Source organism: Pelophylax lessonae (assembly GCF_965119305.1).
Source record: "Pelophylax lessonae genome assembly, chromosome: 1".
NCBI lineage: Eukaryota > Metazoa > Chordata > Amphibia > Anura > Ranidae > Pelophylax > Pelophylax lessonae.
In genome coordinates, this window is record NC_138768.1 from 548,426,177 (window position 1) to 548,451,310 (window position 25,134).

A 25,134-nucleotide genomic window follows, 5' to 3' on the forward strand; every position below is an offset into this window, starting at 1 on the left:
CCCAAATTCCTCCTCCTAGCACATCCCACCAAATTCCCCCTCCTAGCAAAAATCCTACCCCCAAATTTCCCCTCTAGCACAAATACCCCCAATCATCCCTACTAGCATAAATCCCCCCCTTTCCCATTTCTAACAGCCCAAAAACTCCCCATCCTGGCACAAATACCCCATCACCTCTTCTAGCCAAACCCCTAAAATACCCTCTTAGCCCAAATCCCCCCCATCCCCCCAGCACAAATCCCCCCTCCTGGCACAAATCCTCTTCCCTCCATCCCCACAGCAAAAATACCCCCTCCTGGCACAAATCCTCTGCCCCCCCCCCTTCCCACAGCACAAATATCCCTCCTGGCACAAATTCTCTTCCCTCCATCCACACAGCAAAAATCCCCCCTCCTGGCACAAATCCTCTCCCCCCCCCATCCCAGCAGCACAAATCCCCCCTCCTAGCACAAACCCTCTTCCCCCATCTACCCAGCACATATCCCCCCTCCTGGCACAAATCCTCTTCCCCCAACCCCACCGCATAAGTCCCCCCCTCCTGGCACAAATCCTCCCCCCCCATCTCCCTAAATCACCCTCCTAGTACCCCCCAAATGTTCCCCTTCTAGAACAAGTCTTAATTTCCCCCTAGCACAAATCCCCCCATCATTCCTACTGGCACAACCCCCCCCCCCAAATACCCCTTTTTAACAGCCCCAAGACTTCCTGTTCTGGCACAAATCCCCCCACCCCATCCCAATAATCTCTTCAAAGACAATCCCCAAGTCCCCCCTCCTGGCACAAATCCTCACCCCCCCCCCAGCACCCTCCCCCCAATTTCCCTGCTAGAAGAAATCTTATCTTGTCATCTCTCAAATTCCCCATCCCAGCACATCCCCCCCCCCCCCATATCGATCCCACCTAGAAGTAATCATCTTCTCCCCACCCCTCCTAGTACAAATACTTTTGGGGGGATTGTCCTGGGGGGGGGGGATAAGAGAATTTGTACTAGGAGGGGTGGGGAGGAGATGATTACTTCATGGTGGAATCGATATGGGAGAGGGGGGGGGGGGGATTGTGCTGAGATGGTGGAATTTGAGAGGTGACAGGATAAGATTTGTGCCCCCGGTGCAGACAGTTCACCCTTTCCTCCAGACCTCAGATACAGCGCGGCACATCAATCTGTGATCCTCCTCTTCTGACTGGCTCCTTCTCATCTTCATATGTCAGAGCGGAGGAGGAGCCTAGGAGAAGACAATTCCTCAAGCTTTGCACGGAGAGATGCGGCTGCAGAAGGGGAGAAGATTGCGGCTCAGGAATGACACTGGATGTCAGATCGGGACTATACAGAGTTTGTTATCCCCTCTCCTCCCAGCAAAAAATGTGGAAAGGGGGCGGGTAACAAACTCTGTATAGTCCCGATCTGACATCCAGTGTCATTCCTGAGCCGCAATCTTCTTCCCCTTCTGAAGCCGCATCTCTCCGCTAGCCCAGCTGTCCGTGCAAAGGTTTAGGAAATGTCTTCTCCTAGGCTCCTCCTCCGCTCCTCCTCCGCTCTGACATATGAAGATGAGAAGGAAAAGCCGAAGTCCCGATCTGACGACCGCTACAGTGATAGGAGTCAGTGTGAAGCCTGGCGAGAAGAGAGAGAGAGAGTACATCCCGCTCTCTCCTCTCAACTAATAGCCACAGAAACACTCTTGGCAGCGCCCCCTCCACCTCCCATGCTAACGACGCCCAGGGCAGCCGACCCTGCCGCCCACCCCTTGTACCGGCCCTGCCGACATCACAGGATCTCTGGACAGGTAAGTTTCCTAATATTAAAAGTCAGCAGCTACAATATTTGTAGCTGCTGACTTTGCATTTTTTCGTGGGGGGGGGGGGGGGCGAACTCCACTTAAATTTGATTATAAATTATCACCCTGCAAAACCTGTTCAGTTTACAATAGAAATGAAAGGCAAAGCAATTGTGTATGGATATAAAAAAAATGGTTATAAATTCCTTTTTTCCCCTTTTTTTATAAGTGTTCACATTCTCTTGGTTCTCCGCTGCATAAGAGCTGGGGGGAGGAGAAGCTGCAGCATACTGATCTTCCAAGTAAAAGGCTGTGCAGGGGAGGCGTGTCAGGACAAGTCTGGTTATTGAAGGACAGTACAATGGCACATCCATGTTACCCGAGAGTGGGGGACTCTGCTTATCTGCTTCCTTCCCCCCCGGTGAGATATTTGGCACCTTTCAGGGGGGAGGGGGGGAACGGGTACCTGTTTTGACAGATACCCGTCCCCACTTTCGTGAGACTCCGCCGCAGCGAGGTCCCTCTGAAGTTAGGCCCCCCTCCTCCTTCCTCCGCCGCCGGGCCAGTTAGAAAGTGCAATGCGCTGGGGTTTCTTCTATAATAGAACACTTACCCATTGAAGAATATGCATTGTTTTATTTCCTTAATTGTCTTTAATCAAGCTTTTTGTTCATATGTTCCATTTTGCTGTATGCATGCATATGGAATTGCTGTATACACTATGTTTGCTACACAATAAAAATGTTTTGTAAAAGAAGGCCAGTACAATGAGTTCCCAGCATAGCTAGAGAACTGACCATGGTGTGCTCGCCTGCTTAGTGTGGTTAGTTTTTAATAGGAACGCAGAGGGGCTGGCAGGATCACCAGGGAGTTTACACAAAGGAAGCAATACAAAGAGAACAGGATACTTTTTCAAACAAGTACATGGTGCAGCAGGCACAGATCAGGAATATGAAATGTTGGGTTTACAAATGCTTTAAAACAAAATTCAAAACCTTGTATTTATTTAAAAAAAATAAAATTGCAAAGCTTTTCATCCATCAAATCAGCACGTACATTTCCTGTGCACATGGGCCAAATCAATTGCTCTCAGGCTATATACTCTTTTTGAAATAGTAACTATCTTTGCTGCTTACATCCTACCAATATTCAAAACCTATTGCACCGTTTATATGTCTATCACAACAAAAAAGGGTAAAACTGCGAGGGCAAAAGAAATATTGAGGTTTTGTTGTAGACGGGCAATCCTGTTATCACATTTCCTGCAAATATATGAGAATGACCTCTGTTTATCATTAGACCGTTTAATCTGCTCTACTTATTTCGTCTATTATTCTGTTTACTCTGTTTCCTCTTCCTGCTGAAATTGTATCCATTAGGGCTAATGCTTTTCTAAATATGTAATATACCATTGTCATAAAAGTTAAAACAACATCAATGAATGGAATACAAGGACTCGTAAGAGAGCGCCAGTAAGTGAAGCAATATCTGTACAGTGGACATTATAACCTAAAGTGCTCATTTCACGTTACCACTGAATGGTATAAGCATTACAAACCTTAGTGGTGAAAAACTTTGTGTCCAACTGTGAGATTTCCATATAGATGTCCAATCTGGAGAAAGCAAAAAGTTATCATACAGAAATGTGTCCAACAGCACTTATATTGGAAGAATGGTAAATACAGTATGTGCGGTTTGTTTGATAATAATAATTGGTACTCTTAACATAATAGTTATTGTTAAGGATGGATGAATGAGGCATTCAATTTTACCGGGGATTCACATTTTTTCAACTGAATCAAACTGGAAAATGCGTGAATCTTGGGTGAATTCTGTTTGAAACATGTGTGACAATATAAATAGATCCAAATTCATTTTTATTCACAAGTTCCTCCATATGCTGCTCTAAAGTAGCACTGCAACAGTAAAAAAAAAACTGCCCTGACCACTTCTTAAAGCGGAAGTAAATGTATTTTTGAAATAAAATATTAAACATGGTATACTTATATACTCTGTGCAATGGTATTGCAAAGAGTGGCCCGGACCTTCTCTTTTGGGATCCACCAGCCAGCGCTTTTGGCTCCTCCACTTCTGTCTGCCCCCTAGCAAGCCACCTGGTAAGGGGGCACACCTGCGGGCTTGCTCCTGAGTCGGGTTGTGTGCATCCGTAGACACACACATTGTGGCTTGGTGGCCCTGCTCCCTCTTCCCTGAGTCAGGTTGTGTGCATCCATAGACACACACATTGTGGCTTGGTGGCCCTGCTCCCTCTTCCCCGAGTCAATATGTGTGCATCCATAGACACACACATCGTGGCATGGTGGCCCCACTCCCTCTTCCCCAAGTTGGGTTGTGTGCATCCATAGACACACACATCATGGCTTGGTGGCCCCCTTCCCTCTTCCCTGAGTCAGGTTGGCAGCCCCGCTCCCTCTTCCTCGAGTCGGGTTGTGTGCATCCATAGACACACACATCGTGGCTTCGTAACCCCACTCTCTCTTCCCCAAGTCGGGTTGCGTGCATCCATAGACACCCACATCATGGCTTGGTGGCCCCGCTCCCTCTTCCCTGAGTCGGGGTTTATAGCCCCGCTTCCTCAAGTCGGGTTGTATGCATCCATAGACATACACATCGTGGCTTGGTGGCCCCGCTCCCTCTTTCCCGAATTGCTATGTGTGCATCCATAGACACACACATCGCAGCTTGGTGGCCCCACTCCCTCTTCCCCAAGTTGGGTTGTGTGCATCCATAGACACACACATCATGGCTTGGTGGCCCCCTTCCCTCTTCCCTGAGTCAGGTTGGCGGCCCCACTCCCTCTTCCTCGAGTCGGGTTGTGTGCATCCATAGACACACACATCGTGGCTTGGTAGCCCCGCTCTCTCTTCCCCGAGTCGGGTTGCATGCATCCATAGACACACACATCGTGGCTTGGTGGCCCCACTCTCTCTTCCCCTTGTCGGGTTACGTGCATCCATAGACACACACATAATGGCTTGGTGACCCAGCTCCCTCTTCCCTGACTCGGGTTGGTGGCCCCGCACCCTCTCCCTTGAGTCAAGTTGTATGCATCCATAGACACACACATCGTGGCTTGGTGGCCCCGCTCCCTCTTCCCGGAGTTGGGTTGTGTGAATACATAGACACACACATCGTGGCTTGGTGGCCCCGCTCCCTCTTCCCCGAGTTGGGTTGCGTGCATCCATAGACACACACATCATGGCTTGGTGGCCCCATTACCTCTTCCAGCTGCTGTCTCTGTGTACTGTGAGGAGAGGAACACAGACCAGCCTTGCTGCAAGCGGGGACATCACTGGACTCAGGTAAGTATATAGGAAGGTGAGGGGGCGATACAACTAATGGGATCATTTTTATATTAATGCAGGGAATGCATTAAAGTGGTAGTTAACACTGCTTGGTCACTTGCACCTACAGGTAGGCTTATAATAAAACTTGATTACAAGTACAGGGAATATCTCCTAAACGTGCACAGTGTAGAAATTATTCACTACTTCTGCAGCCGGTAACTTCACTGTGCTCTGAAGGGACAGCATGTCGTTCCTTCAAAGGGCTGTGCCATTAACAGTGACTCCCTTGTGCATTCGTGGGAGTAACGTCATGGCAGCTTGGCCATTCAAAAGAACACAGCCCATAAACCCGTAAGGAAAACTGGGTTAAAATGGAAGCCCGGTCAGTGGTGACAACACACCACTGGAGAGCTTTGTTTTAAGGTAAGTCTTAGATAATGTGCTGGTATGCTATGCATACTAGCACATTATGCTCTCAATTTTCAGGAGGAAGATTGTTTTTAATACTGCTTTAAGGTAAAAAAAAAAAAAATGCCCTGCCTTTAGAACCACTTTCAATTGTGCCTCTGTTGAGAGTAAAAATCTGTCTCATCTTTAGTGGCAAATGTGTCTCAGAACATTGCAAATGTGTCTCAGTTAGCAGCCCAGGACTTCAGGGACAGGGATCACAAATACAACACAGGCGCATAACCTTGGCTAATTTAAAGGAAACATGTTTTGTGTCTAATTGTATTGCTAATTTGCTTGACCACTGTCCCCCAATTTTTTCTGTATTCTCAGCTGTTACAAATTTTGCTGAGGTAAACTATGCATGTATGTATGGAATGTAACATTCTCCAGCTGTCCATTTAGAAAGCTGGGTACTTTTACAGTTTCAGAAAAATGCATTGGATTCCAGTGGGGGCTGGTGAAGTTTTAGGATGGTGGGGCGCCAGCCCCACCCTTCCATTTTGACCCCTCTCACTTCTCAGAAGCCCCACCCCTTAAAGACTCCACCCATTTTGTCCCCTGTATTTTGCTTGCGTGAACAAATTCTCCCAATATATCAAATATCAACGGGTCTCTTAGTACTAGTATATCCCATAATAGGGAGCAGGGGCCCTATTATGGGATATACTGTGAGAGACACCCTATTATGGGATAGACTGACTGAGAATGACTCCCCACATATGGGATATATATACCGAGAGACCCCTATTCTGGGATATACTGAGAGAACCCATGTAATAAAATAGAGGGTCTCCCAGTATACCCATAAAAGGGGGTCTCCCACTCTCAGTACATCCCATATTAAGGTGTCTCTCAGTATATATCCCAATAATAGGGGGTTAGGGGCCTGGCCATAAATTAAGATTTTAATGCTGTCACTGTACACCTTACTACAGTAATACACATTTTATAGTTTTGTGATCACAAGAAGAAAATGTAAATCTGAATGTCAGCATTAAGAACGAAAAAAACGTAAACAATAAGTTCAGGGATTAATGCTAGCTAGGGCTATTTTTTCTCAGGAAAAATGTGCAGGAACTCACAAAGCCCCCCCCCCCCCAGGCCATGCCCATCTCTGACCCCCCCCCCCAAGGCCATGCCCATCTCTGACTCCCCCCAGGCCATGCCCATCTCTGACCCTCTCAGACCACCTCCTAACATTGCCATTTGTCTGCACCTCTTTCCACCTAGCACAGACACACCCACATGCCAAAATATGACAACAGTGCAGAAGCAGACAGTGTGTTTTCAGAGCCATGCAGCAGCTTCTGCGCAGCTTTTAAACTTTGACATGCAACTGTATCTGTGCAGTGCTACATCCTGCAGTATTAGTGCTTGCAATCAATCAGCCTCCATGATTAGAGAGGTATCCGTGCCTAACCATAACTGTTACCTGAACAAAAAAGCCAGACGCCTTCACCTTAACTATTTACATGTAATGGCCCTTATTGGAAGGATTTAGCAGGAGTTCCCTGGCAAGCTGGTGATGGGGGGTTGCCAAGTTCCACTCACCTTTTGTGAACTCTGGGGATTGACTGGGCTGAGGGCTCCCTCCCGCTTTCTTGCTGTCCAGGCTGGTTGGCTGCCCTGGTAGCGCTGTCCAGTCCTCCTGAGTACAATCGGTCCGTCCGACCCGTCCTTAGCATCCTGTCCTGTGTAGCAGTCTAGCAGCAGAGATGATCATGACGAGACTGAGAGAGACAAAGATGTCTGGTCTGGGGTGAGGCTCAGGTGGCGGGAAGCAGAGTGAGTGACGCCCAAGCACCGCCCCTACGGCATCGGACATCTAGACCAATCAGAGGACGGCAATCGTGAGTGGGAGTGTTCGGGGCGCATCGCTCTGCGCCCCGAGGACACTCTAAAAGGCCGCCAATCACCTTACAAGAAAAGAGGCACATGATGCCAAAACCCCCACCCCTCCCATAGCCAGCACTCTGTGGTGTCACTGGAAAAAAGATTGTCCCTGCATCCTTGGTGTCACTGAAATAAAAAAAATGTTTTCACTGGAAGGAGAAATGTCCTTGTGTCCGTGTTGTCACTGGAAAAAATAAATTTTCCCTGCGTCCATCATATATGATGTGCACCAGTAACTTTAAGGGGCTTTGGTGGTAGGAAGCTGGCAGTGGGGTACAGGGGGGATGAAGATGACATGGGGTGGGATGGTAGGAAGATGACAGTGGGGTACGGGGGGGGGGGTGAAGATGACATGGGGTGGGGTGGTAGAAAGATTACAAACATCCCCCCATCTCCATACACCCCCCCAGCTCCATACACCCCCATCTCCATACATCCCCCCAGCTCCATACAATCCCCCCATCTCTATACATCCCCCCATCTCCATACATTCACCCCAGCTCCATACACCCCCCCCAGCTCCATACAATCCCCCCATCTCCATACATCCCCCAAGCTCCATAGACCCCCCATCTCCATACATCCCCTCCAGCTCCATACATCCCCCCCAGCTCCATACATCCCCCCAGCTCCATACATCCCCTCCAGCTCCATACATCCCCTCCAGCTCCATACCTCCCCCCAGCTCCATACACCCCCCCAGCTCCATAAAATCCCCCCAGCTCCATACAATCCCCCCATCTCCATACATCCCCCCAAGCTCCATAGACCCCCCATCTCCATACATCCCCCCCCAGCTCCATACATGCCCTCCAGCTCTATACATCCACCCCAGCTCCATACATCCCCCCCAGCTCCATACATCCCCCCAGCTCCATACATCCCCTCCAGCTCCATACATGCCCTCCAGCTCCATACATCCCCCCCAGCTCCATACACCCCCCCTCCATACATTCCCCCCAGCTCCATACACCCCCCCTCTCCATACATCCCCCCTAGCTCCATACCTCCCATCCAGCTCCATACACCCCCCCTCTCCATACATCCCCCCTCTCCATACATCCCCCTCAGCTCCATACAATCCCTCCAGCTCCATACATCCCCTCCAGCTCCATACATGCCCTCCAGCTCCATACATCCCCCCCAGCTCCATACACCCCCCCTCCATACATTCCCCCCAGCTCCATACACCCCCCCCCTCTCCATACATCCCCCTAGCCCCATACCTCCCCTCCAGCTCCATACACCCCCCCTCTCCATACATTCCCCCTCTCCATACATCCCCCCTCTCCATACATCCCCCTCAGCTCCATACAATCCCTCCAGCTCCATACATCCCCTCCAGCTCCATACATCCCCCCAATCTACATACATCCCCCCCAGTTCCATACACCCCCTTCTCCATACATCCCCCAGCTCCATACATCCCCCCCAGCTCTATACACCCCCCCTCTCCATGCATCCCCTCCAGCTCCATACATCCCCCCCAGCTCCATACACCCCCCCCCTCTCCATACACCCCCCTCTCCATACATCTCCCCTCTCCATACACCCCCCCTCCATACATCCCCTCCAGCTCCATACATCCCTTCCATCTCCATAACCCCCCCCTCTCCATACATCCCCCCTCTCCATACACCCCCCCAGCTCCATACAATCCCCCAGCTCCATACATCCCCCCTCTCCATACATCCCCCCAATCTCCATACATCCCCCAAGCTCCATACATTCCCCCCAGCTCCATACAACCCCCCCTCTCCATACATCCCCCCTCTCCATACATCCCCTCTCCGTACATCCCCCCCAATCTCTATAAATACCCCCCAGCTCCAAACACCCCCCCTCTCCATACATCCCCCCCTCCATACATCCCCCCCAGTTCAATCTCCATTTACCCCCCCAGCAAGTTAGTATTAGATGTAAAAATCACAGTCACAGACCTCAGATCAGAGCGGCGCTGTTGCAGAGAGTGGTGAGCTTCTCCTGCCTCCTCTGTGTACAGGAAACACAGGAAGGGGGAGGGGCGGGTTCAGTGCTCTCTGCTCTCTGCAGTCTGCACTGACACAGGCAGGCTGCAGCCAGGGAGAGAGACCGGCAGCCATGTGTAACTCGCGGTGTGCGGGAACCAAGCCGCCCGCACCGCCGCAAGTATTCTGGTACTCAGCCCTGATTCACTGGGGACGATCCCGGCGAATCAGGGACACTTGAGAGGTAAGGCTGCGCCCTAGGCGGCGGTGCGCCCTACGCGACTGCCTGTTTCGCCTAGCGGGAGCGCCGGCCCTGTCCACAGCTCAGGTAGGAGAATCTGTCCACAGGACAACTATTAGCTGTGCACACCACAAATCTGGCCTTCATGGAAGAGTGGCAAGAAGAAAGCCATTGTTGAAAGAAAGCCAGCAGAAGTCCTGTTTGCAGTTTGCGAGAAGCCATGTAGGTGATACAGCAAACATGTGGAAGAAGATGCTCTGGTCAGATGAGATCAAAATTGCACTTTTTGGCCTAAAAGCAGAAAGCTATGTGTGAAAACTAACACTACACATTACCCTGAACACCCAATCCCCACCATGAAACATGGTGGTGGCAGCATCATGTTGTGGGGATGCTTTTCTTCAGCAGGGACAGGGAAGCTGGTCAGAGTTGATGGGAAGATGGATGGAGCGAAATACAGGGCAATCTTAGAAGAAAACCTGTTAGAGTCTGCAAAAGACGAGATTGGTGCAGAGGTTCACCTTCCTGCAAAAAAAACAATGACCCTAAACATACAGTCAGAGCTACAATGGAATGATTTAGATCAAAGCATAATTATGTGTTAGAATGGTCCAGTCAAAGTCCAGACCTAAATCTAATTGAGAATCTGTGGCAGATGCTCTCCATCCAATCTGACAGATCTTGAGCTATTTTGCAAAGATGAATGGGCGAAAATGTCACTCTCTAGATGTGCAAAGCTGGTAGAGAAATACCCAAAAAGACTTGCAGCTGTAATTGCAGAGAAAGGTGGTTCTACAAAGGATTGACTCAGGGGGCTGAATAGAAATGCACGCCATTCTTTTCACATATTTTTTTGTAAATAATTTTGAAAACCATTTATTATTTTCCTTCCACTTCAAAATGATGTGTCACTTTGTGTTGGTCTATCACATAAAATCCCAATAAAATACATTTACTTTTTTGGTTGAAACATGACACATTTTGGAACATTTCAAGGGGTATGAATACTTTTTTAAGGCACTGTAGATAACACAGAAGTAGAAATTATCTCAAATAGCTCAGCCCTTTTGCTACTGTAAATTTTCTTATGAGGGGCCAGAAACTTACTAGTGTAGCACACCCCACAAAGGAGCTGCAGTTTAAAGGGATCCCCCACTTCTGCCCAGTCAGGCACACCAAATCTTCACCAACACTCCAGAGACAGAACAGTCCATAGCTTTGTTTTTCTGTTTTATTAGGGAGTTTCAACTTGGATCGGGATGGGATGTTATGGGATGCCCATTTGACTTCAATAACTTCAGGGACAATGTCCTATATATGGTCTCTTTATACAGTCTCCTCTTCTTCAGCCACCTGCGCACACTTGGTTTCTTGCTGGCTTACTCCTTGAAGGTAGCTGACAGGGCCTCATAATCATAAACAAATTGAAGCGACACAAGTCGCTCCAACTTAGAAAAAGGGTCCTGTACTACTTCGGGGCGACCTCGGAGCGACTTGCATAGACTTCCATTATGTGAAGTCCATGCAAGTCGCTCCGAAGTCGTGGTGTATGGGAATGCACAAGTCGCCCCCGAAGTAGTACAGAGTCGTGCCGCCCCAGTGTGAACCGAGTCAATTTCATAACACAAATAAAGAGTTCTAAGGTTGTGATAATCCTATATTCCAAAAGCAGACAAAAATCCCTCTACCTTGTGGATTTACAGCCACCATATTTTCCCCTCACTAGGCTTCCGCTGGGAATGGATGGAGATGGAAATGGGAATATATGGATTTCAGCTATTGATGCTGACAGAGACTGGTGGTTAACATGTATCATTTGTCAATTTGATGTATTTGTTTGCATCACATTTAAGTTGATGTTGTGTGGATTTAGAGACTCACATACAACATTCAGCACAGGTAGAGCGCACTTATTTCTTTTCCTTTAATTCTTTGGACTTCATGGCATGGTTTGTGCTCTGACATGCACTATTAACTATGGAACCCTATATAGACAGGTGTGTGAATTTCCAAATCATGTCCAATCAACTGAATTTACCACAGGTGGACTCCAATCAAGTTGTAGAACAACCTTAAGGATGATCAGTGGAAACAGGATGCACCGGAGCTCAATTTTAAGTATCATGGCAAAGGCTGTGAATACTTACGCACATGTGATTTTTTTAAGTTTTTTATTTTCAATAAATTTGCAAAGATTTCAAACAAACTTCTTTCATGTTGTCACTTTAGGGTATTGTTTGTAGAATTTTGAAAAAAATTATGATTTTAATCCATTTTGAAATAAGGCTGTAACATAACAAAATGTGGAAAAAGTGAAGCGCTGTGAATACTTTCCAGATTCACTATATATATATATATATATATATATATATATATATATACATACACACTTATAAGTACAGGCTCTCCTCACTTAACGACCAGGTTCCATTCCAGCGACCAGGTTGTTAAACAAATTGGTTGTTAAACGAGGAGCCACAAGTAATCAATATTTTAAGCATTCCTAACTACTGTACTGTACTGTATTCTGAAAAAAAAAGTCTAAACCCAAAACTCCAACTCAATAACATTGTTTTAATTTGGATAAGTACAAAAAATATAAACAACAAAAATCCTGTACTGTACTGTACAATACGATGTACAGTGCCCAAAAAGCTGGTCGTAAGTCTGAGTGGTCATTAAACAGGTAAGTCGGTAAACGAGGAGTGTCTGTATATACTGTATGTATGTGTGTGTGTGTATATATATATATATATATATATATATATATATAGATATGTGTGTATATATATATATATATAATATATATATATATATATATATATATATATATATATATATATATATACATATACACACAGTATATATATATATATATATATATATATATATATATATATATATATATACACACTATAACACTATATATATATATATATATATATATATATATATATATACTTAATTACAATTCACTTATTCAAAAGTACCTTTATCCTCATATGCTGTATTGAAAGTAATTGCTCCATTGAAGCTAACGGTTCTATTTTTGCTTCACTAGGTCGGTTTTAAGCAAGCAAAACTTGCTTGAAAAAAAAAAAAAATATTCAGAAAGCATCATTAACAGTGAATTATGTTTAAAGCATTTCAGTACAATATGGAGGAAGAATTTGCTTTGATCTTTTTTGTAAAGTTTTTAACAGGTTTATAACTAATAAATGGGTCAGACTAAGGAATCATTTTTTTTAAGCTCAGAACTTGCATTTTAATAATAAATAAAAAAAAGCTCCCATTTCTAGTCAGTAGAGCAGAATCACAGATCAGCTGACTGGGGGCTGCATTAAAGGATGACTGTAGTCAGCTTAATGTAAATAATTTTATCAGTGGGTGTTCATTTTTTTTCTAATTTCCTATTAACAGTTTTTAATTCATATTTCCCCATTACATAAAAATGATGTGCACTACACACTAGTCTCTCCGAATAACGCAAGTGAACCTAGGGAACATATCCTCATTATTGATTAAGATACCATTTTGTCTATGATACCCCTTAAAAATATATTTAATTGACATTTTTTATATATTGTTTTTAAATTTATTTTTTACATTCAAATCTTTCAAATTCTACAAATAAATCACTTATGTATTTCTTGAAATCATTTGCTATTTTTAGTCCAGACGAAAGAGGGCCCTGGAAACTCAAACATGTGTTAGATTTTATTTTTGTGGCAACTTTAAATAAAAAAAGACTAATATAATACATCAAGTTTGGTACTTTCCTACATGCACCATGTTTGTAAAATTGCAAGATGAACTAAAAGATGAAGGGCCTATTCTACTCATGTCCCTTGCCTAATAAGTTGGCATGTGAAGTTAACTTAAGATTTTATGCCTTGTTACATAGTTACATAGTTACATAGTTGGTGAGGTTGAATAAAGACAAAAGTCCATCCAGTTCAACCTGTGTAGATGTGTGTGGCTGTAATCATCTTGCATACCCCTGAATGTTCTGATCCTTGAGATGTACGTCTAAGAGTCTTTTGAAAGCCACCATACTACCCGCAGAAACCACCTCATGTGGTAGAGAATTCCACAATCTTGTAGCCCTAACAGTAAAGAACCCCCCACGTTGCCTGAGGTTAAAACGCTTCTCCTCTAATCGCATTGTATGCCCCCGAGTTCTCATGCAATCCCTTCGACTGAACAGCTTTTTTTCTAAGCCTAGATCCCCATTTAGATATTTAAAAATTGCTATCATGTCCCCCCTCAGGCGTCTCTTCTCCAGGGAGAATAAATCAAGCGATTGCAGACGCTCCTCATAATCAAGGTCCTCCAATCCCCTAATTAGTTTAGTTGCCCTTCTCTGGACCCTCTCCATCTCCAACACATCCCTTCTGAGGACTGGTGACCAGAACTGGACCGAATACTCCAGATGAGGTCGGACCAGAGTTTTATAAAGTGGAAGGATTATAGTTTTATCTCTGGAATACATCCCTTTCTTTATGCATGCTAATATTCTGCTAGCCTTGGCAGCTGCCGCTTGACATTGCATGCTGTTGCCTAATCTATCATCAACCAAGACTCCCAGATCCTTCTCCATTTTTGATTCTCCCAAGGGTTCCCCTCCTAACGTGTATTGTGCTTTTATGTTTCTAGTCCCCAAGTGTAAAACCTTACATTTCTCCACGTTAAACCTCATTTGCCATGTCTTTGCCCACTCCGTTATTTTGTCCAGGTCATTCTGTAGGATATCTGCTTCATGCTGTGCTGTTATTGTCCTGCCCAATTTTGTGTCATCTGCAAAAACTGATATTGAACTACTGATCCCGTCCTCAATGCTGTTTATGAATAAATTGAACAAGGTTGGTCCCAGGACTGAGCCTTGGGGGACCCCGCTTACTACCTCAGACCAGTCTGAGTATGTGCTGTTTATTACCACCCTTTGGATACGCCCTTTTAGCCAGTTCCGTATCCAAGAGCAAACCCTGCTTGTGGTGTGTTCAGGGCAAGGTATGCTGTTTACTGCATGGATGCTTGGGGGGGGGGGGGGACTCATTAGAAATTAATAGGAGAACCCCCAAACCACATGCATAATGCATATGTCCAATGCATACTCATTCTCCTGCAAAGGTATGCATCATGCCTGTAAATCTAAATGTGATGCTCCAGCATCCCAAATCAGCATATCATATACAGTATTACAAATTAAACATCACTTGAACAGTAATCATATCATGCAAATAGCCATTTAGTGCCACTACCCGAAACAAAGGAAATATGCATTTGATGAGGATGAATGCACAACAGGGATCATTTAGCCAATGTCTGCTTCAGCAGTTAGTGGACAGGTCTACCGTCTCCAAGTTTTCTGTAAAACAATATGTATTTCCGATCACAATCCCAGTATTCCAAAAAGAGTTTAACAATTAATGAATCCCATGCCTTGCTTTACATGTTTGCAATAATTAACTCTAAAAATTGTCAGTACTGAGTGATTTGAAAAGTATAAACATGCACCAAAAACCTTGAGATACAGAAGAACTATGAAAAAAAGTTGTATTTCTAGGATTAAAGTTGCTCTAATATGTGTGATTCAATTTCTCTTAGTGTGACAGTCTCTGGTTATTCAATTTTTTTTTATTATCTCTGCAGTTATTTAGGAGGGCTGTATACAATGAAATTTTAAACAACCCTCCAATGAGCAAAAATTCCATCACTTATATAAAAAAAAATACACAAATCTTTATTTTAACCAATAAAAGCATGTATGTTAAAAACACATATCCCCTGTATACATTTGTACATGAATTGCACTTGTGCATATTTTCACTTTATTTAAAGGTAAACTCTTTGGTCATATTTTTCTTTCCCCTGTCTCACCTATTCACCTATTCAAACATTCAAACTTGTCCTGAATGTATTGTAAACTCAATATATATATATTCTGCTTTCAGAGTTTGTTGATCCTCTTTTGCACTTGTAAGAAACAGGAGGTCCTGAGGAAGCAGTTACCCTGCGAAACGCGTCAACCTGTTTCAACTTAACTACCATGGCCCATATCCATTTTGGTGGATAACAATCGAGGATAGGAATGTACAAATGTATACAGGGAATATGTGTTTTTAACATAAATAGTTTTATTTGTTAAAATAAAGATTTGTATATTTTTTTTAATACAGTATGAGTCATGGAATTTGTGCTCACTGGAGGGGCGTTTAAAATCCTATTGTATACAGCCATACTACTTGTTGATCTATGGATGGGACCCTCTATTAGCACATATATCTACCAACAACCTTCCCCACACGCAGGGCTGCTGATGGGGGGCCACCAGTCCTCCTGTAGGGGGCCCAGGCACACAGGGGGGCCCCAACAGCCCTTGGAATCGGTTCAGGTGGACGGAGGGGTAGTTAAAGAAGAAAGCCCTATGCAGCTTTCTGCAGCAGCTGAAAGTCAGTTTCCCCCCTCCTGCCAGCTTTTCAGCTGCTGCAGGGAGAGACACAGACACAGGGCATTGTTCCTGTAATTGCCTCTCTGACTCCGATCCTCCTTCCTGTTCTGCCTGCTTCTGATCTCCCCCCCCTTCCCGTGTGCCCCCCTTTAACTCACCCCCCCCCCCCCCACAGCACTGCAGGCTTCCCTGTTCTGTGAAAAAAATAAAAAAATTGTAAAAAAAAAAAAAATAGATAGATGTAAATTAAATATTGTAACAAATCATTAAAAAAATTGTAAAAATAAAATAACTGTGTAGCACCTTACAAGGTAGGTGCTAGGTAAAAGCATAATGGGCCTTGGCTGCCTAGCAGCAGGGCCATGATTTTCAGCTGAGCTGTCATGTCTCCCAGGTGTGACTGCTGAGAGGGGAGTCTCCCCACTGGCTCCATGAGAGAATTCTCATTGGGCAGTGGAGGAAATCCAATCAGTGCCTCACTTAGGCCTATATCTACCCCAGAAGGCAGATTCTGCCGCAGAGGATTCTGGGAGTGGGTATAAGTTTGAGGGGAACGCATGACGCAATTGTAAAATTGTACAATTGTAAAAATGTTTGCCATTTAAAAAAAAAAATAAAAAAATAATAACATTTAAAAAAAAAAAATGTAAAACACAATTTAAAAAGGGATAATTCACACAGGTTCTCTGTTATGTTTGTGTCCGCTAATAATGATTTTAGTATATTTTTAGTGAAAATATTGTCTTGGGGGGGGGGGGCCCTGCCAGGTAGGCTGTACGGGGCCCCACGATTTCTAACAGCAGCCCTGCCCACACGCACATTTCATACTTTGTCACTGTGCAGTTATTTAATGGTTTTAATAAAACAAGAACTCAGTAAGAGAAAAATAGCTTGCTCCTCTCACTTCCTGGGTTCTATGCAGATTGCCAAAGGGTGTAGTGGCTCTTGGCCACTTAACAGACAAGATTCACAAGGCTGTTCCATGCACTATTGACCTAATGCCAAGGACACTCTGGGCGAGGTAAACTGTCATTGGTACGCCAAATACTGTATTTGGCACACAGAAACCTGATTTTTTTTGTCAATGCGCCAAAAAATAGTTCAATTTGAATGGTTTGAAATGAAAAATATAACACAGTACAGCAAAAGCAAAAAAAAAAAAAAAAAATCCAAGTGTGACTTTTTGCACAAAAAGTTTCATAACCTGTGCCAAAAAAACAATAATGGTATGGAAAATTAGTTAATCAATATTTGTCACAATAGAGGTGCAGTAGTGCTCAAAGATGATGGTGGGGCAGGACAGTTACACATTCTACTATGCCCCAAATAAACTGTATGCACTTAAACCTAATATTTGTAATGACCTGCCATGCACCAAAACAAGTTGTCACATGCAACACAGCCACCTACCTTAGATTATCTAACCCATGCAGGTGATGGAAAACAGTGCATGTCTGCATAGACAGTGTGTGGACAGACTGCTGAACCTGACACCACCTATATAGTTCCGACGAGGGGGTGACATCTTTTCCACCAGTCCCAGTGCAATATTTTTAATTATCATTATGAATAAGATGCCAAATCAGTCTGAAAAAGCTTCAGACTAAATTGTGCTTGTTCAGAAGTTCTGCAGTTGATCAAACTAAATTGGTGTTTGGCAGAGTTGAACCTCTAGCGACAGCAGAAAGTAATACATTAAGCAGTGGTATTACTACCACTGCTAACTGTGACAGCTTCCCTTTTGTTTGTATGTTAGGAAGCTGACAGCCACAGACAAAGCTTTTGACAAGTTCCTTATAAATAAAATAAATAAAAAGCTCCAACAGTGTAAATCCAATGTCAATCACATTGTCCAGCGCTAAAGATCAATCATAAAATGGCACCCACTGACCCACAGAAAGAAAAAAACCTGCTGTTACAATCCGCACCCATCATTCACTTATCGTGAATCACATCTCCTGATCCCTAGTACTAAAAGTAAGTAAAGGGACAGGGTCTCCCTGGTGATGTCATTGACCAAGTATGGTCAGCGAGCTTTTTCTTTTAATGGATCGGCAGGCATCGTACATCATAACTGATGTGGATATGCATCACTGGACGGCGTTAATGATGATGGATTTACATCATGGTATTTTTGAATAAGATGATGTCAGCTTGTTCATTAGCTTTTCACTTTTTACCTTTTACTTATTCACATGGGAGTATCTGGGGCCCTCCTACTGTTAAAGGAGGCTCACCGGTTCTGATAAGTCCCCACCTTCAGACCCTCACAATGACAGGGTTAGGGTTGTGGGAAAGAGGCCTTTTTCCTCATCAACATATGGACAAGGAGCTTTGCCTGGAAAGGTACTTCTTCCCCCCCTCCCATTTCCCCCCTGGAAAGGTACTTCTTCCCCCCATTTCCCCCCTGGAAAGGTACTTCTCCCCCCCCCATTTACTCCCTGGAAAGGTACTTCTTCTCCCCCATTTAGAGGACATATGGTCTGGTATAGTTACAGAGGCCTAGTCAGCCAGCCTGCATTATCAGATAATGGTCTGGGGGTGATTTTGGTGAGAGTCCTTACTTTTTCTTCTTGTGTTTCTTTCTGTGGGTTTCCCTTAAAAATCCATACCATTATTTAGACATGGAGCTGCCATTCGCCCCCCCCCCCCTCTCCTGATTGGCTAACTGACTTTGACAGCAGCGGGAGCCATGACGCCACTGCTGTGTCTCAGCCAATGAGCAGGGAGAGTCTTGGATGGCCAAAAGACTCGTGGACATCGCTGGATAGAGAAGGGGCTCAGGTATGTAATAGGGCGGCTGTTACACACAGAAGGCTTTTTATCTTAATGCATAGAATGCATTAAGATAAAGAACCTTCTGACTTTACAACTCCTTTAACCTCCTCAGTTGTTGAGATCACAAAATTACCCACACAGGAAAGTAACCCAAAGTACATTGTGTGACGCAATAGTAAAGCACACCCTATGTGTAGCACAACAAAGCAGGAAGCAGAGGCTGAATATGCTATGAGAAAATATGACTGCTCCCATGTATAATTATACATGATACATAAAAATAAGCCTTCTAAAACATTAAGACTTTTTAATAGCAATATTTATAACAAGCTAAACTCTTTTACACGTACATTAAAAATCATTTGAAAAGACTATATATCGCCTTTAAAAGTATTTTTGCATATTGTAATACATTATTTTGTTATCTGCTGTTACAGCCACTTATATTTACAGATTATTTCTGAGTCAGTGAAAATGAAAAAAATAACATAGAATAAAAACAGACGTTTGCAAATGTCTGAACTTTGCAACTTTATCTTCTATGCTGATTTTGTCCTTAATATGCTTTATCTAAAAGCTGTTGGAAAAAACGCTTCTAAAAAGATGTTTTATTGTAAGAATGGTACAGTAAAATCTTAAAATCTGCTTTAGAACTTGTTTCTATATATTCATCCTCCTAGACCTGACTCCTGTGGCTTTTTCACATGTCTTTCTATTGTACTGAATCTATTTTTAGTGGGCTTGAAGCATGAATTGAATGTATGACTAAGGAAAGGTGCACTGGAAATAAATGATTGTTGTGTCCTGTATACAAGCTCTCAGGATATGGTGTGTGCATGTGCTATGTTATGTGGGCGGCAATTTTGTACAAAATCTTGTCAGCGCGAATTTATTTGTTTTTCATTTTATAGATGGCCTTAAAGTGAACCTGTGACCAGGCTATTGACATCCAAGTATTTACATAATCTTAACAAGCAATAAATAAGCCTCCTACCTAACCCACACTGTCATCTGTAGCTGTAGGCACTGTGAGTTCATCTTCAAAGTACACAGCAGAAGAACCGAAGTAGAAACATTGGACTTAAAGCATCTGTTTTTGCAATAGCCACTGGTCCATGCTTTACACACACACACACACACACACACTATATTGTCAAAAGGATTGGGATGCCTGCCTTTACACACACATGAACTTGAATAGTATCCAAGTCTTAGTCCATAGGGTTCAATATTGAGTTGGCCCACCCTTTGCAGCTATAACAGCTTAAACTCTTCTAGAAAGGCTGTCCACAAAGTTTAGGAGTGTGTCTATGGGAATTAAAAAAGAATAGCGCACACATGCAAAAGAAAAGGCTATCAAATAGGGAGACAATCCATAAATAAAAATGGGGATTTGGTCCCACCATATGGCCATATCGTGCTCAAGCCCACCACTACGTCAAAGTACCCCATTATCAGTGGGTCCTACACTATCCATAAAAAAGGATGAATCCAGCCTCTCTTACCCTTGGAGACAACACTCCTTGCTGGGAGAGATGTGCGACTACACTACAAGCGACTCCTCCTATATCTACTTGATAGTGGACACTTGATAGAGTACAGGTGTGTGTGGGGGGTGGGGTGCTCAACCGCAGAAGTCTGGTCAGACCGAATACATAATGAACAAGCAAAAAATTGGGGGAATGTTTGACCATTTTTCCAGAAATGCATTTGTGAGGTCAGGCACTGATGTTGGACGAGAAGGCCTGGCTGGCAGTTTCCGCTCTAATTTATCCTAAATTATTTCTGAATTATCAGTTCTATCGGGTGGAGGTCAGGAAGTTCCAGTGAAGGGAACTCCGTCAGCATACCAAGACATTTTGGATAATTTCATGCTCCCAACTTTGTGGGAACAGTTTGGGGATGGCCCCTTCCTGTTCCAACATGACTGCGCACAAGTGCACAAAGCAAGGTCCATAGAGACATGGATGAGCGAGTGAGTTTGGGGTGGAGGAACTTGACTGTCCTGAGACTGTAAACCATGCCTTCTCATCCAACATAAGTGCCTGACCTCATAGTGCATGACCTCATGTGCTTCTGGAACCTTCTAAACCTTGTGGACACCCTTCCCAGAAGAGTTGAAGCTGTAATATCTGTAAAGGGTGGGCCAACTCCTTATTGAACCCTATGGACTAAGACGGGGATGCCATTAAAGTTCATGTGCATATAAAGGCAGGCGTCCCAAAAATTATGTCAATATAGTGTACATCAATTACCTATAAAGTACCTTCTATAGACTATAATAACAAAAATAGTGCAGCGCCACCCCCTATCCAGTATTGGAATGGTGGGTAGCGCTTCACTATTTTGGTTATTCTATTATTTGTAAGTTGAGTGAAAAACAGAAAATTTCCTATCAAATACTTACCGTAATTTTCCTTTCCTGATGGACTCCAAGGCAGCATACGTGTGGGTTAACCCCGCCTCCTCTCTTACCCTATAGGACCCCTACTCCCATAAATCTTTGCTCCACACCTGAGGCTGCCTTCCATAACTAGCCTACCCCAGCAATTGGGAGGGGACTCCTGCTGCTATGGAGTCCATCAGGAAAGGAAAATTACAGTAAGTATTTGATAGTAATTATCTAGCTAAACACACCCGGGTGGGCAATTGCTGATCGAAAAAAGGTTTAATTTGCACCGTCAACAGACAGAATTTGCAAGCCAAAGTTAACAGAGGACAAAGAAGGTGGCTCAACACAGCAGTGAGCCATGAGAGTGTTAATTGATAACCACGAGGCTGCTCTGCAGATTACTTCAGGTGCGACGTGCCACAAGGCCGCCCAAAAGGTAGAGACACTTCTGGTTGAATGTGCTGTCACCACCTCTGGAAGAACCAAGCCCTTACTTTTATAAGCCCACTGGATAGTCTGGACAATCCACGCCGAGATTGATCTGGAAGAGGCACGCATTTCTTTTGTTCTTCCCATGGAAGAGGACAAACAAATGGTCAGACAGACAGAAAGGAGCTGTGGTTTGCAGATACAGACTGAGAGTTCCTCCCACATCCAGCGAATGAATGTTAGAACTTTCTGATGACCTTAACATTGGTAGGACAATCTCCTGGTTTTCATGAAAAACAGATGTAACCTTGGGGTTTGACCCCAGCATAGGGATTGGCACAACTCGATCTGGAAAGAAGGTTAGAAATGGTTCTTTACAATCCAGAGCTCCAATCTAAAGTGATGGCTACCAAGAAGGCAGATTTGAGAGAAAGATCCTTGATAGTGATCGGTTTAACATGCTCCAAACCTACTCCAGAGAGAAAGTCAAGGGCGAGTGGAAGGTCCCATTTGGGGAATCTTTGCTTCCTCTGAGGCCCAAGCCTTACTGTTTCTTTGAAGAACTGGCAGACAAGAGGGTGTCTAGACCAGGACACTCCCCAGCGAAGGCCGAAATTGCAGACATCTGTACCCGGTGGGTCAGGTCAAGGCCGGATTGTAGGAAACCCAAGATATCCTGGACTGCCGGACTGCTGCATGAACCGGTAGTGGAGGCCATGTATTCCATAAATCTTGACCATATTCTCTCGTAAACCCTGTTTGTGCTTGTTCTCCTAGCACTTAACAGCATAAAGATGATCCCATTCAGCCTCCCCCTCTGAAGAACCAGATCCTCAGGTGCAGATGGACCGGGCAAGGATGTAGGGCAGCCCCTTGAGATAGAAAGTTCGGCCTGAGAGGTAAGGGAACTGGGTCCCTGAAACTGAGTTGAGTCAGGAGGGTAAACCATGGCCTGTTTGGCCAGTGTGGGATTATTGCCACTATCTCCACGCACTCTGTCCTGAGCCTCTGCAGGAACCAAAGAATGACCGGAACCAGGGGAAAGGCATAGGCCCTGCTAAATCTCCACTGATCTGTTAGGGCATCTACCCCAAAGGCCTAGGGATACCTATTCCTCGAGCAACTTCAACTTGTTGTTGCATGGGGAGGGGAATAGGTCGAGTTCCAGAATGACCCCAGAGACAAGACCCACTTGAAGACTTCGGCATGGAGAGCCCATTCGTTGTGATCTAGCTGGACCCTGGACAGGAAGTCCGCTTGGGTGTTCTGGACTCCGGGAACTTAGACTCCTGAAAGGTTGGACAGGTACTTCTGGGCCAAGGCCATGATTGGCTCTACTTCCTGCAACAGGGAAAGGCTGCGGATTCCCCCTTGCTTCTTTACGTTGTTGTATTGTCCAATCTTAGCAGTACCAACGCCCCTGTTGCTAGGTGCCGAAAGGCCTGAAGTGCACACAGTGCTCTCAGAGCATGCGGTTCCTCGGGAGGCCCCTAAGTCTTTTTGAGATTGGGCACGCTCAGGCAGGCCAGGTGGGGGCGCGTCTTTTCCATTTTTGGCATGTCTGGGCGGCCTCAATCCAGGATTTTTGGACCATCAGGACGATCTCCTCAGGCCATTCTTGGGGGTTCAGCAGAACTCCCCAGGTCGGGTTCATTCCCACTACCCTTCCTCACTCCAAAGAGATGAGACTAATGCTCCTGGCATACATACAGTCTCTGATAACATGGGGCTGCTGTGCCCCTTTTGGATGGTAAAAAGTTTCAGGGCATTTATTCGCCCCTCTTCATGGTCCATAAGAAAAACGGCGCATGGAGACCGGTCATAGACCTGACCCATCTGAACAAGTTCATAAGGAAAGACAAGTTCAAAATTGAATCCTTACTCACAATTAAACAGACAGTTCAGCCAGGCGACTGGCTTGTGTCCATAGATCTGAAGGACGCTTATTTCCATGTCCCTGTTGTGGAAAATTTCCAGAAATTCCTTTGCTTTGCCATTAGTCAGATTCAGCTCCAATTTATCTGTCTCCCGTTTCACTAAGCAGGGTATATTTCCCATGCAAAGGGAACAGCCTATTTGCCCTTATTAAATTAACATCATTTTATTTTTCCCTATGCCTGAATTGGGAAATGCATCAGGTGCTGACAAGCTCTTGTACTCCTTCTCTGCTCTGTTCTGTTGCATTGTCACACTCATATTAACATTATTTAATGTGAGTGAAATAAAATCAATACTTACCCTTTCCGACCTTGTGGGACAAGCAATGAAGGCCCCACAAAGAGGTAGAACAAATATTGTAGGCTTAATTAATAAGGAAGTTAAAACCGCAATGACTGTATGCAAAGTGCAGTAATCCATGGCAATTATTCAGATTGCAACAAACTAGAATTTGATGGTTTACTGCAATTTACAAACAACTTTTTCACTAGTGTATTAAATATGCATATTAGTTTAGGAATACCTAATAAACAACAGATTGTGGCTGTGCATGGATGTTTATACATTTGGAAGTAGGGACAAAAAAGTACAGAGAACGGATTAGGATTTGTAAGCGGCTGGGTTTTTTTCTAAAGTGTCAGTAATGAACTAGTTCATCCAAGCAGAGTAAAACGAATTCAGACAGTGGGTAGTCATCCAAGACATTCGGGAGGCTGGTCAAAATTATCTTTAGAATTCATAAAGCAGTGTTACATCATCACAGTTTTGAGTCTCCTAAATAAAACAGAAGCCACATTATAAGAACACAATGGAAGCCATTCAAGAAGGCATTCATTACATATTTCTGGCAGTGTGCATGTGGTTGGAAGTCTTGCGCCAATTCTTGAAAACCCTGCAACATTTTTATTGTTGGTACTGATGTATGCAACAAATTCAAGTAGTTTATATTTGCGTCATTTTTTCTTTATGACACTATTATTGCAACAAATTCATAAAGAAATACCACCATATCAGTGATAAGGAAAGTGGAAGTAAAGAAGATCTCTTTAATAAAGAAGTAAAAAGAAGTAGTTTGTTAAAGGAGAAGTACAGCCAAAGCTCATTTGGCTGTATTTCTGTAGATCACAGGAGTGCAGTTCGTTCTGCATTCCTGTGACCTGTTTTCAGCAGACAGCGAGCGGAAGCCTGCTGTCGGCTGATGTCACAGAGCCAGTCCAGGCTCAAGGCTCTGGAAAGATCATATCCACCCACATGCCTGGACCAGCACCCAGCTCAGCCTCCCAGTGAGCCATTGAGAGTCTAAACCGGCCACTCCTGCCCCTTCACAGCCCAGCACTCCAATGAGCACATGGGGGCAAAGTAGACAGCGGTGAGTGACAGTCACCAGCATTTCTGCTAAGGGAGCTGTGAGAACCGACCGATCAACGGTGTTTGATCATTTGGCTCTCAGTCTTAGAGCTGGCAGGGGACAGATGCAGCATTAGACCAATGCTGCACCCACCTAAGTAAGTA